The sequence below is a fragment of the Ranitomeya variabilis genome, chromosome 2 (assembly GCF_051348905.1).
Source record: "Ranitomeya variabilis isolate aRanVar5 chromosome 2, aRanVar5.hap1, whole genome shotgun sequence".
NCBI lineage: Eukaryota > Metazoa > Chordata > Amphibia > Anura > Dendrobatidae > Ranitomeya > Ranitomeya variabilis.
In genome coordinates this window covers 936,671,878-936,686,442 of record NC_135233.1, presented here as the reverse complement: position 1 = coordinate 936,686,442, position 14,565 = coordinate 936,671,878, and the positions used below count along the sequence as shown (strand labels likewise).

The following is a 14,565-nucleotide window of genomic DNA, read 5'->3' as shown; positions in this document are numbered from 1 at the left end:
GCAGCCAGAGGGGAAGGAGGAACATCAAAGAGCTGCAGACAGAGATGTCCTTGACAGGGGTGGGATCCTGTCAGAGGCCTAGACAGAAGGCCACGGAGCTGCGCCTGCCCCACGTGCGGCAGCATCCTAAGAAAGAGACAAGAACAGAGAATTGTATTGCGGAGGGTGAGACACGAAGTCATAGCACAAGGAGAGGAAACCAGAAGGAGTTCTGCCCTGTAAAAGGCTGCCTCCTTCTGAGGCGCAGGAATCCGGTAGCCAGAATACCGAGGGAGTAAGGATCTCTACGTTTTACTTCAGAGACTGGCAGGGCAGGTAATTCCACGTTACCTGCCCGACCCATACCCAGGAGGCATGGTGGCAACTTGTGGGGGCCGGGGCGTGATAGAGTCCCTGTAAAAAGCCTCAGGCCATCAGTCATACGGGTTTGTCCTATCCATTCCATCAGGGGGATAGAGAGAAAGAGAAATAACATCTAGAACACCAACATCAGTTGTGAGGACCTTACCGAGAAGCTCAGCAGGGAGGTACTACAACACCCAGGCGCTAGAGGAAGGCTACTGATTTCCACCTGGATAAGGGGACTCTGGATTTGCCTTCAGACCGGCCTGCCCTGTGGTCTGTACCCTGGACTGTGGATGCTGAAGCCTTCAGTAAAGGTAAAGAGACTGCAATCTTGTGTCCTCGTCCTTCACTGCGCCTCACATCATTCACCATCTACACTCTGGGAAGCCCTGGGGATACACTTCACCTGTGGGAAGGTATACCATCTAGCTGCCATCACATCACCCCAGCGGACCCCTAAGCAGCGTCGGTCACCGTGACCGAATACCACAGGTGGCGTCACGAACATGACCCCTTTAAAGACCTTTCCCCCATTTACAATGGACGTCCCTAGGGCCACGGACCGGGTCAGTCACCGTCACATCCCCACTGAGAACCGAAGGGCCCGGCTCCAAGTACCCCATAGCCCTACTGGGGGCGCTCCACATGTGTGACAAAAGACGCTGTGTAGCCACAGACGACTTCTCTGCTGAAATGAGCATCGTGGATCTGATTTACTTAACTATTCATACACTTGTAAGTAAAGTGCAAAATAAGCAGGAACAGCCTGCTACCAAAAGGGATTTTAAATTCATCACCAATGGGGCGACGTGTAGGAGAATATGGAGCGCAAAGTAGTTCAGGTGGATACAGAGGTGATTCTGACAGGTTCTCAGCAGTCTTCTAACAGGACATCAATGGTTTGGCAATTTGCTATTAAGAGACTATAATACAGGTGAATATGGCAGACTGCAATAAACACATTTACCTTCCCCACATCCAAGAGAGAGAATGTGATAGTCATCAGACATGGTGGATACCTGGGTCTTTATTGTTATGTCATTACCTGAACATTGACATGATCTGTGCCTTAGTCTGCACATCTGTCACCCCCGTGTGCAGAATGACGCCCCATGTGCAGCACCATGTCACCCCCCCATGTGCAGCACCATGTCACCCCCCCATGTGCAGCACCATGTCACCCCCCCATGTGCGGCACCATGTCACCCCCCCCATGTGCGGCACCATGTCACCCCCCCATGTGCGGCACCATGTCACCCCCCCATGTGCGGCACCATGTCACCCCCCCATGTGCAGCACCATGTCACCCCCCCATGTGCAGCACCATGTCACCCCCCCCATGTGCAGCACCATGTCACCCCCCCCATGTGCAGCACCATGTCACCCCCCCATGTGCAGCTCCATGTCCCCCCCCATGTGCAGCACCATGTCACCCCCCATGTGCAGCACCATGTCACCCCCCCATGTGCAGCACCATGTCACCCCCCATGTGCAGCACCATGTCACCCCCCCATGTGCAGCACCATGTCACAACCCCCATGTGCAGCACCATGTCACCCCCCCCATGTGCAGCACATGTCACCCCCCCCATGTGCGGCACCATGTCACCCCCCCATGTGCGGCACCATGTCACCCCCCCCATGTGCGGCACCATGTCACCCCCCCATGTGCAGCACCATGTCACCCCCCCATGTGCAGCACCATGTCACCCCCATGTGCAGCACCATGTCACCCCCCCCCCCATGTGCAGCACCATGTCACCCCCCCATGTGCAGCTCCATGTCCCCCCCCATGTGCAGCACCATGTCACCCCCCATGTGCAGCACCATGTCACCCCCCCATGTGCAGCACCATGTCACCCCCCATGTGCAGCACCATGTCACCCCCCCATGTGCAGCACCATGTCACAACCCCCATGTGCAGCACCATGTCACCCCCCCATGTGCAGCACCATGTCACAACCCCCATGTGCAGCACCATGTCACCCCCCCCCATGTGCAGCACCATGTCACCCCCCCCCATGTGCAGCACCATGTCACCCCCCCCCATGTGCAGCACATGTCACCCCCCCATGTGCAGCACATGTCACCCCCCCATGTGCAGCACCATGTCACAACCCCCATGTGCAGCACCATGTCACCCCCCCCATGTGCAGCACATGTCACCCCCCCCCATGTGCAGCACATGTCACCCCCCCCCCATGTGCAGCACATGTCACCCCCCCATGTGCAGCACATGTCACCCCCCCATGTGCAGCACATGTCACCCCCCCATGTGCAGCACATGTCACCCCCCCATGTGCAGCACCATGTCACCCCCCCATGTGCAGCACCATGTCACCCCCCCATGTGCGGCACCATGTCACCCCCCCATGTGCGGCACCATGTCACCCCCCCATGTGCGGCACCATGTCACCCCCCCATGTGCGGCACCATGTCACCCCCCCATGTGCGGCACCATGTCACCCCCCCATGTGCGGCACCATGTCACCCCCCCATGTGCGGCACCATGTCACCCCCCCATGTGCGGCACCATGTCACCCCCCCATGTGCGGCACCATGTCACCCCCCCATGTGCAGCTCCATGTCCCCCCCCCATGTGCAGCACCATGTCACCCCCCATGTGCAGCACCATGTCACCCCCCCATGTGCAGCACCATGTCACCCCCCATGTGCAGCACCATGTCACCCCCCCATGTGCGGCACCATGTCACAACCCCCATGTGCAGCACCATGTCACCCCCCCATGTGCAGCACCATGTCACAACCCCCATGTGCAGCACCATGTCACCCCCCCCCATGTGCAGCACCATGTCACCCCCCCCCATGTGCAGCACCATGTCACCCCCCCCCATGTGCAGCACATGTCACCCCCCCATGTGCAGCACATGTCACCCCCCCATGTGCAGCACCATGTCACAACCCCCATGTGCAGCACCATGTCACCCCCCCCATGTGCAGCACATGTCACCCCCCCCCATGTGCAGCACATGTCACCCCCCCCCCATGTGCAGCACATGTCACCCCCCCATGTGCAGCACATGTCACCCCCCCATGTGCAGCACATGTCACCCCCCCATGTGCAGCACCATGTCACCCCCCCATGTGCAGCACCATGTCACCCCCCCATGTGCAGCACCATGTCACCCCCCCATGTGCGGCACCATGTCACCCCCCCATGTGCGGCACCATGTCACCCCCCCATGTGCGGCACCATGTCACCCCCCCATGTGCGGCACCATGTCACCCCCCCATGTGCGGCACCATGTCACCCCCCCATGTGCGGCACCATGTCACCCCCCCATGTGCGGCACCATGTCACCCCCCCATGTGCGGCACCATGTCACCCCCCCATGTGCGGCACCATGTCACCCCCCCATGTGCGGCACCATGTCACCCCCCCATGTGCGGCACCATGTCACCCCCCCATGTGCGGCACCATGTCACCCCCCCATGTGCGGCACCATGTCACCCCCCCATGTGCGGCACCATGTCACCCCCCCATGTGCGGCACACCATGTCACCCTCTTAGCCTCCCCATGCAAATCCAAACAGCCCATACACGAGGAAAAAAAAAAAAAATTAACACCACATAATCACCTCTGTCCCGGTCCCTGGTGCTCTGCTTCTCTCCCTGCCTCCGGTGCGGGGACTCTCCAGAGTACACAGCTGTCGCGATGAAATGATGGGTTGAGAAAGTGGCCGGAGGACCCTCCTCCACCAAAGGAGTCAGCGGCGCAGAGCAGAGATGCAGATGGAAACAGCGGGCAGGCACCATTCGGCCCGTGGACCTCTAGTTTCCAGCCCCACAGCTGTCTTGGTCCGCGGGCCGGACTGAGACAGACAGCCAGAGGGATGGATGTGGCCCACGGGCTGCATTTTGCCCAGGTCTGATCTAAAGAATGGGTGTTCCCAAATGAAAGTTTGAGTCACAGATAAAAAATCACCAATACAAGTCTAAAGGTCAGTGAAAAAAAATCAGCACTGATACCAATTCCAGAGTAGTTAGTTAATAAAAGGAATCTGTCAGCAGGTTTGTGCCATGTAATCTGAGAGCAGCATGATGTAGAGACAAATAGTCTGATTCCAGCAATGTATCACTTACTGGCTGCTTGCTGTAGTTTTGATAGAATTCCTGTTTTTCTGCTACAGATTAGGCACTGGTCAGAATCCTAAGCTGTGCCTAACCCCGCCCACACCTCTGATAGGCAGCACGCTACCACTTAGTGGTGGTGGCGGGATTACAATAATTAGCTGGACAGGTTTGCATGTGACACCTAGTCCTGCAATAATAATCTCCTGGTGATAAAACACATAATACAGCAAGCTGCTGAGCAAGTGGCACATCCTTGGATCAGTCTCTGTGCCCCTATTTATGCAGCTCTCAGATTACAGAGCAAAACCTGCTGACAGATGCCCTTTAACACTGTAATGGATTAGAAAAGCTTTGCAAATTATTTATTTTTCCCTGCCAGAAGAATCACTAACCAATCACTGATGGTACAAACTGATACACTGACGAAAAATAGAATAAAACGTTAATAAAAACGAGACCCTGATGTCTGAATCAGGTCTTAAATTAATTCTTCCCCAAATCACTTTTGTTAAGAGGTTGATATACTTCCATTGCTACCAGTCGCCTCCCCCGGTAGTGTGTTTCGGCAGTACAGCATGCGCCGGTAAGGCTACTTTCACACATCAGGTTTTCGCTGTCAGGCTCAATCCAGCTAAATTTCAAAAAAACAGATCCAGCGTTTTTTTTTCCCATTGACTTGTATTAGTGCCGGATTGCGCTGGATGACATTGCGATCCGTCTGGTTTTCGCCGGATTCGGCAAATCTGCCGTTTTCTGTCTCTGGAAAAAATGTCCATAGCAACGTTATTTTTCTCCGGCGAAAAAGCAGGAAGCGCCAGGTCCGGTGCTTCCGGCTGTTTGCTAGAATGGAAGCCTATGGGAGCCGGAAGGTGTCGGATCCGGAAAATGACCGGATTCCGTTTTTTTAAACTGAGCATGCTCCAAATTATTTTTTTATCGAATTATCTGGATATGCTACTCAGATCCGTCGCATCAGTTTTTCACAATCTGCGCCGGATCAGTTTTTTCCAACATTTGCCGGATTGTGCCTGAAGTGTGAAAGTAGCCTAAGTCCTGTTTTATTGTCAGCGCTCGCTCTCCCTGCACTGCGGAGCCACACATGCACAGGCGGACATGCAGGGTAAATCCCTATACAAAGCCGCTTGCCTGCGGTCTCAAAGCACTGCTCCACTGTGTTACAGCAGTAGCCGAGCATACGCAAAAGCCAACAGCTGAACAACCAATGAAAACATTTTTATGAGAAAGAGCTGAAGTTCCTGGGTGGCAGGGCAGAATAGATTTCCATTTAATAAAATAAGAAAACAAGAAGGTATGGGGGTTTTCTGCCATGGTTCTTCTTCATGTACTTTGTTCCCTCTATTAATACCAGAGGAGCTTTTAGAAGAGTAGCACCCATGGTGAAGCAGAGGAGAAGATAGGGATGGTACCAGCAGTGGGTGGAAGATAAATGGCGCTTCTGGGAAGTATAGTTTCTTAGATAGCAATAGCAGTCACACGGTATAAAGGAAAAAAGTTTTGATCTCGTACAACTCAGAGAGTTGAAAAACAGCATTCACTGCCCCCGTTGTGCGGCGCTTCCACAGTATGCGTCGGTGCATTATTGTATTATTACAGTATTGCAACGTGCAGTGCACGACGCTAATGTGAAAGTAGCCTGCCATTGCTGCTTTTTCAAGTGGCAGTCGCCATTCCCCCATACTGCTCCTTTGTAGAAGCTGGGCAAAAAGTGCAAGGCCAAAAGAGCTAAATTTTAGTGCAGTCTCGAATGGTGCCACAATTTTGCATCTTTTCAAAGCGCTTTATGCAACAATACTAGAGTAAAAGCTTTGATGAATTGGGCCCTATATGTGTATCTTCATATATTTTGTTTTACCATGCCTGATGGAGATCCAAGTACTCTGGAGAGCTGGCTTTATAACATCACTCATTATATGTGTATGGTAGGATAGGCAGGATGGCCCTGTTTGCTTTTAGGTGAAAGAAGGGAGAAGGAGGAGACCTACAATGGGGGAGGGGTAACCCACACAAATAAGGAGCTTCAAGTAGTTTATATTGTGTGCTTACACAAGCTAGGAGAGCACTGTGATTTTAGCAAAAAAAGGCTAATTGTTTCATGACCTCTTTCATGGTCTGTTTTGCTTTACTAAACTGATATTTGTTATTATTTGCTGTTGGTTTTATTATTCTAGACATGCTGACACAGAAAACACACATTCATGATTGCACCTACATGGATTTAGCTGGAAAACAAACTGCATCAAAAGCGGCTTGAGTAATTCCTGGCTCAAACATTTATTTTTAAAGGCAGTAACCAGAAATAAAAAAAAATTGGTACAGCCAAGACCAAGATGGCAAATGTGATCCAATGATCCCACTACACAGAGAGAAGTCCATAAGGAGTGTGGAGGCCACAAATCAGCGGTCACAGATCTGTAGGGCACAGCCTTCACTGCCGTGTGATATTTTCTATTGATACCTAGAACTTTTATGCTGCCAGGTACAATAGGACATCTGGCTCTTGCAGTTGTGTAATTGGCTTCTTTATTTACTGCTTATTAGCTTCTCCGTTAATTGGTGTAAATCCATCCTTAGATAAGCCAACATGCTAAATCCCCTTATCAGCGGCATCTGAGCACCGTTCTCTTCTAGTCCAATAACACAGGCTGGATTAAGCTTCAAGATTCTCTGGTCTCAGAAACTGCTCTGGGCAAGGGACCGTCATTTTTCATCGGAACCATCATCAAGGAAAATGGTCATCTTCTCAGCTCACAGTATCATTATTTCTAAGTGACATCACTCCATATCACTGTCCTGAACGCAGAAACCAATAATGGGAAGGAAATGACATTGGTTATCTAGTTACAATGGTACCTATCAAGGGGGGAGATGTACTGAGCAGCTACCATAGAGTCACTTCTTGAGGCTGACGTGTTAGGAGCCTTTATCTTGTTGGGAAATATAAGGATTTGGGCGACTGACAAGTACCATGTTGTGTTAACTAGATGACTGGGTCAGAGAATCTCCAAAACGGAGGGTCTTTTGTAGTTTCCTCTATGCAGTGGTTAGGGACTACCAAAACCATTACAATGAAGGACAACCAGTGACCTGGTAAAAGGTTAATACTCTCCCACGGCACACTGATTTGCATGCAGGATGGTGGCTAGCCCATCTGGTCCTATCCCACAGAAGACCTACTTTTACACTAATTGCTGACAAGGTCACTGCTGGTTCTGACAGAAATGTCCGATCACGCAGGGCATCACACCTTGCTGCAGACTGAACCGTCCACCATGGAAGCATCTACAATGGGCATCAGAACGGGCCATAAATCAATGGGAGAGCAAGCTGTGGTCTGACAAATCAGGTTTTCTTCCCCAACACTTCTATCACCCCTTCATGACAATATGTCCTTCAGCATTTGGAAAATTATTTGGGAATGGTTGAAGGAACAAGATAAGGACTTGACTAAAGTCCCCAGATCTCATTCCAATGAAGCATCTGTGGGATGTGCTGGAGAAACAAGTCCAAGCTTTATACTCCCCACTTTGTCATGTTGGCCTTTACAGAATTTAGAGGATTTGCTCCTAAAATCTAGGTACCACAGATGTTCCTGACAACACGTGAAGATGATGTACACCAACTGATTATAGGGATGGCGCATTTAGACTAGCATCCAATGGTGCTAGCACAGTGACAGGACGGTGTCAGAGGGCATAATCACATGGTTCACTGACAAGTGCCATACTAACATCTAGTAGAAACGTATTCACACATTTCCAGGAGGATGTAAACCAAAAGATCCCATAGGACACTAAATAAAAAAAACGATGACAGCGCAGAGCTCCAACACCCGACACAATCAGTACATGAAAAGTCGGGATGTGATCACTCGCCTCCCTGTACACTGCAGGGGGTAGAGGTGCAATGTCAAATAGTCTCCATTCTGCCCAACGGTCCTGGATGTCACTGGTGGTCTCCTCCAGATGGCGTCACCCTCCACTCATGGAACAGTCATTTCTCCTTCTGTCACACACATCCAGCCATGGACACCTGCGGTAAAGGATGCAGTACAGATCCCCCAGTGTTTGAAAAACCAGAGGAATTTATTGAATTCATTCACAAAAAAAAAAAGAAAACGCAAAAAATGAGCGTTCAGTTTTAGAACCGGTAATGTCACTTTCAGTTCACTCGACCCGCCCTGGGGTTCTGCCCACAACACGGTCATGGCCCAAGAAGTCTGTGTTGTGGGCTAAATCCTGGTTGGGCTTATGGATGTGCGCGCATTAAAAGCCCCATTCATCACAGCCATAATACCAGTATTTTTGCGTAAAAGCTTCCAAAAGTCACAAAATTTGTCGCCAGTTGATTCTGAGCTAAAATTAAAATATTTTGGCACTCTCACCCCATTTTCGTCAAGCTCCAATAAAGTGGGCGGAGCTGGGGCAGGGCAGGGGTGGGGGACCATCGCTATACCACAAATCTTACTCCAGCAGGGACTGGTACACGCCACTTATCTGATGCTCCGGAGACACGCGCCCCTTAATGGATCAGAAGCGTCTGACTCCAGCATGCCCCATCAATAAGGGTATGTGCTGACGATTAGTAGTCGCTGCGGGTTGGACGCTGTGTACTTGTGCAGCGTCCAGATGTTACAGCATAGCGGATGAGATTTCAAGAAATCCCATGTCCACCATGTGTCCAGAGACACCCACGGCTTACCTGTAGAGACGGACATGTGGCGCGCCTTTCCAGACAGCAGCATGTCTATTTATTTTGTAGAGATGTGATTCTCCACAACTTTCACCCGTACAATGTATTGGGCGTGGTGATTCCACATGGTTCAATGAACACATGAAGATTCACCTGCGTTCAATAGCCGGCAGCGGACATGTGCTGCGTCCAAAGCGCTGCCAATTACTAACCGTCTGCACCTACCCTGACAGTGTGAACAACGCTGGTATGGAAGAATATTTGCGGCAGACATTTTGGTGGCAAAAATGTGTCACTTGGCCGAAGAAACACTACGTAAATAACACTACGTAAATGATGCACATTTGTGTGTGCAATTTTTTTTTTATTCTTTTTTTTTCCCAGTTATAAGAATGGGTGAAAAATGCTTCATGTTTCCATCTGAAACTGCTTCAGTTCTGCAAGTAAGAAGTACGTAGAATGTTCGGGAGATTTCAGAAATGTTATTCACTTTGCTGGTATCGGAAAACACTGCGTTTTATCATGGAAAAAAAAATGTGGGGACACCACGACAAAAACACAATGTGTGAACAAGCTCTAAAACAGAGCGAAAGGAAAGCTCTGGACTAAAGGTCTGCTCACTAATAAAAATGGAATCTCCGCCAAGCTCATCGTCTTCAGGTGAGAGGCGGATGCTCCTGCTCCACGCGGCTTCTGTGCTACGTTAGGCTACGTTCACATTTGCGGCCAGCGCCGCAGCGTCGGGCGCCGCAGCGGCGCCGCATGCGTCATGCGCCCCTATATTTAACATGGGGGCGCATGGACATGCGGCGCACTTGCGTTATGCGTCGCTGCGGCGCCCGCGTCGGGGCGCAGAGGACGCAGCAAGTTGCATTTTTGCTGCGTCCAAATTCAATGAAAAAAACGACGCATGCGGCGCAAAACGCAGCGTTGTGCATGCGTTTTGCTGCGTTTTTGTTTGCGTTGTGCGCTGCGGCGCCGACGCTGCGGCGCACAACGCAAATGTGAACGTAGCCTTAATGATTGCAAAGTCATATCTGAAGCACGTGCCTACATCTCACGCCCGGACGTCATTTTCCGTGTGTGGTGGATTCTGAGGACGGTGTTGCCAGTAATTAATGAGCGATGTATGGGACGGGCTTGGAAGTCTTGTGGGATCCAGTGTGGGAACCCCACAGTGACGGCCGCGCTCACACTCAGACCTGCTTCACTCCCCATAAAGCTTTTGTTCCTCCCTCCTAACAACACTTGCTGGGATTCTCCGGCTTCTAACGTTCGCCCTCCTCCCAATCCCTTTTTAACTAGTGCATTTTATTACGCAGGGAGCGAGGAGCCATCAAAGCCAGCGCCACATATGTTATTATGATCTGCACAACCCATCCTGAACTTTGAATGAGGTCAGAACTTTGCTGCGGCATTATAGCCTGAGATTAGCACTAACGACCATATCATTGTGAATAAAACATAAAGGCCCTCGACCCTGAGAGCCCCCGACCCCAGGGAGCCGAGCGTTAATAATGCATGACGGAGCAGTACAGTGCACCCTTGTCTGCACAGGGCTGCGGGAATCCGATCCCTTCCTCTGTGGACACTTTGCTGGGAGAAGCCCCAGAACACACGTTACAGTGCTAGGGAGGCACAATAGTGGCCGATCCTCCATGGTGGGCCGTGTATCCATAGACCGCGTCTATAGTAATATTGTGGTGAGGACAGGATGGAACATTGGGAAAGTAGTCACTAAATCATGCAGCATGCTTAGGGTGGGGCCACAACTGGCCAAAGACCCCGTTATGTCACATAGCGCAATGTACAGTGCCTTGCGAAAGTATTCGGCCCCCTGGAACTTCTCAACCTTTTCCCACATATCATGCTTCAAACATAAAGATACCAAATGTAAATTTTTGGTGAAGAATCAACAACTGGAACACAATTGTGAAGTTGAGCGAAATTTATTGGTTATTTTAAATTTTTGTGGAAATTCAAAAACTGAACAGTGGGGCGTGCAATATTATTTGGCCTCTTTACTTTCAGTGCAGCAAACTTACTCCAGAAGTTCATTGTGGATCTCTGAATGATCCTAAATGCCTAATAATGATAAATATAATCCACCTGTGTGTAATCAAGTCTCCGCATAAATGCACCTGCTCTGTGATAGTCTCAGGGTTCTGTTTGACGCACAGAGAGCATCATGAAGACCAAGGAACACAACAGGCAGGTCCGTAATACCGTTGTGGAGAAGTTTAAAGCCAGATTTGGATACAAAATGATTTCCAAAACTTTAAACATCCCAAGGAGCACTGTGCAAGCGATCATATTGAAATGGAAGGAGTATCATACCACTGCAAATCTACCAAGACCTGGCCGTCCCTCTAAACTTTCATCTCAAACAAGGAGAAGACTGATCAGAGATGCAGCCAAGAGGCCCATGATCACTCTGGATAAACTGCAGAGATCTACAGCTGAGGTGGGACAGTCTGTCCATAGGACAACAATCAGTCGTACACTGCACAAATCTGGCCTTTATGGAAGAGTGGCAAGAAGAAAGCAATTTCTCAAAGCTATCCATAAAAAGTGTTGTTTAAAGTTTGCAACAAGCCACCTGGGAGACACCAAACATGTGGAAGAAGGTGCTTTGGTCAGATGAAACCAAAATCTAACTTTTTGGCAACAATGCCAAACGATATGTTTGGCGTAAAAGCAACACAGCTCATCACCCTGAACACACCATCCCCACTGTCAAACATGGTGGTGGCAGCATCATGGTTTGGGCCTGCTTTTCTTCATCAGGGACAAGGAAGATGGTTAAAATTGATAGGAAATTGGACGGAGCAAAATACAGGACCATTCTTGAAGAAAACCTGTCTGCAAAAGACCTGAGACTGGGACGGAGATTTGTCTTCCAACAAGACAATGATCCCAAATATAAAGCAAAATCTACAATGGAATGGTTCACAAATAATCGTATCCAGGTGTTCGAATGGCCAAGTCAAAGTCCAGACCTCAATCCAATCGAGAATCTGTGCAAAGAGCTGAAAACTGATGTTCATAAACGATCTCCATCCAACCTCACTGAGCTCGAGCTGTTTGCCAAGGAAGAATGGGCAAGAATTTCAGTCTCTCGATGTACAAAACTGATAGAGACATACCCCAAGTGACTTGCAGCTGTAATCACAGCAAAAGGTGGCGCAACAATGTATTAAGTTAAAGGGGCCGAATAATATTGCACGCCCCACTTTTCAGTTTTTGAATTTCTACAAAAATTTAAAATAACCAATACATTTTGCTCAACTTCACAATTGTGTTCCACTTGTTGATTCTTCACCAAAAATTTACATTTGGTATCTTTATGTTTGAAAAGGTTGAAAAGTTCCAGGGGGCCGAATACTTTCGCAAGGCACTGTAAGTGATTAGGGTCATGGTACAACCTGTGATGCAGATTAATAGTTTTTTTGCAACTTACAACCTCCATAGACATAGTTACATAGGTTGAAAAAAGACTTATTGCCATCAAGTTTAACCTTAGACAAATGTTCGCTAAAGCTGCAGATATCGATGACTTTGGAGGAGTCGGGAGAGACAGACGATGGCCACCTAATGTGTATGGCGGCTTTAAGAAGCATTTACTACTCTCAATGTAATACATGGAAGGATCTGCAGTGGACACATTACTGACCAATGGAGGGCATCCATGGAAGAAGCCGGGACGGACCCCGCTGTCTATATCTGTCTGGGGTCCATACCTGTAGAATGTAAGCCCGCAAGGGCAGGGTCCTCGCCCCTCTGTATCAGTCTGTCATTGTTAGTTTCTTACTGTAGTGATATCTGTAATTTGTATGTAACCCTCCTGATGTACAGCACCATGGAACCAATGGTGCTATATAAATAAATAATAAATACAGTATACACCGACACCAGGGAGGATCTTTACTATCAGTCCTCGGCCACAGACGGCTCCTGCTGATTTCTCCATTACTGCAGTCAGTCAGGTCAGGGGATAATCAGCGTCACGGACATATGGCACCGATCATCCTCATAGGGAACAAAGGAGCAGGCGGTCAGAGAGTCCCCAAGGCAGATGTCAGGGGACACTGCCGGGCATCAGGGACCGAAGGCTATGGCAGATCCAGGGCTGGCATGTCCTTATGGGTCCCGATCTGTGATCCTTGGCTTGGAAACAAGAGAAAAGTCTCAAAGTTGTAGAGATTTAGAAGGGACCAAACACATTGTGGAAAGATCAGCCCCATCATCAGTGTGTGCCGTCCCCGCCAGCTCCCTAATAATGGGGCAGGGAAGGTTTACAGTAAACAGATGGGATCACCCAAAGCAAATCTGACACATGGAGCAGAGAACAGCTTAGAGAAACAGTGGGACTGCAACTCCCAGCATTGCCGCTGTCGGTGCCCTGAGAACAGCTCATCATATAGAGAAACAGTGGGACTACAACTCCCAGCATTGCCGCTGTCAGCGCACGTGAGAACAGCTCATCACATAAACAGTGGGACTACAACTCCCAGCATGGACCGTCAGTGCACGTGAGATCAGCTCATCAGCATAAACAGTGGGACTACAACTCCCAGCATTGCCGCTGTCGGTGCACTGAGAACAGCTCATCATATAGAGAAACAGTGGGACTACAACTCCCAGCATTGCCGCTGTCAGCGCACGTGAGATCAGCTCATCAGCATAAACATTGGGACTACAACTCCCAGCATGGACCGTCAGTGCACGTGAGATCAGCTCATCACATAAACACTGGGACTACACCTCCCAGCATGGCCGCTGTCAGTGCACCTCGGGAGTTGTTGTATCCTATGAACAGGTGGAGGGTCACACATTACCGGCTGAGCCCCACATTAGTACTCGGTCACAGAGGCCGGTTCCCGGTGCTCGCACTCACCTCACACTGTAAGGAGCGGACAGAGGAGTCACCTCCCCGGTGACCGCTCTCAGCAGCTGCCGCCACCAGCTCTCATCCAGTTCAAACTGCGAGCGGAGAGGGAGGACGGGAAATCCCGGAGCTGGGACCTGAGGACTGGAGCCGCCCCTCACCTGCAGCCGCCCGGGACTTCCCTCCTCTCCAGCACTGACCTCATCACTGGCATCGTGTGTCACTGATATGTGACCGGTGCCAGATGGAATATCGCATGTCACTATTATATATATATATATATAGCTTATATCGTGTGTAACTATATTATCTATGTCTTATATCGTGTGTTACTAATATTATGTCTTGTATCGTATGTCACTATATTCTATGTCTTATATCATATGTCACTATATTATATGTCTTATATCGTGTGTCACTATATTCTATGTCTTATATCATATGTCACTATATTATATGTCTTATATCGTGTGTCACTATATTCTATGTCTTATATCATATGTCACTATATTATATGTCTTATATCG

General features: G+C 49.6%; 1 protein-coding gene across 3 annotated transcripts in view; it reads right to left on the bottom strand.

Moving 5' to 3' along the window:
- The window catches only part of PLCH1 (phospholipase C eta 1), a 366,784-nt gene extending 352,545 nt beyond the window's left edge, over nucleotides 1-14,239 (bottom strand). For 2 of the 3 annotated variants that reach the window (XM_077290705.1, XM_077290712.1), the window contains exon 1: nucleotides 14,048-14,189. The gene's annotated coding sequence lies outside the window, so the exon portion shown is untranslated. Of the gene's footprint in view, nucleotides 1-14,047 lie in introns of all 3 variants that reach the window. The other variant, XM_077290709.1, reaches the window with a different exon arrangement.
- Between the last annotated feature and the right edge of the window lie 326 nt (nucleotides 14,240-14,565).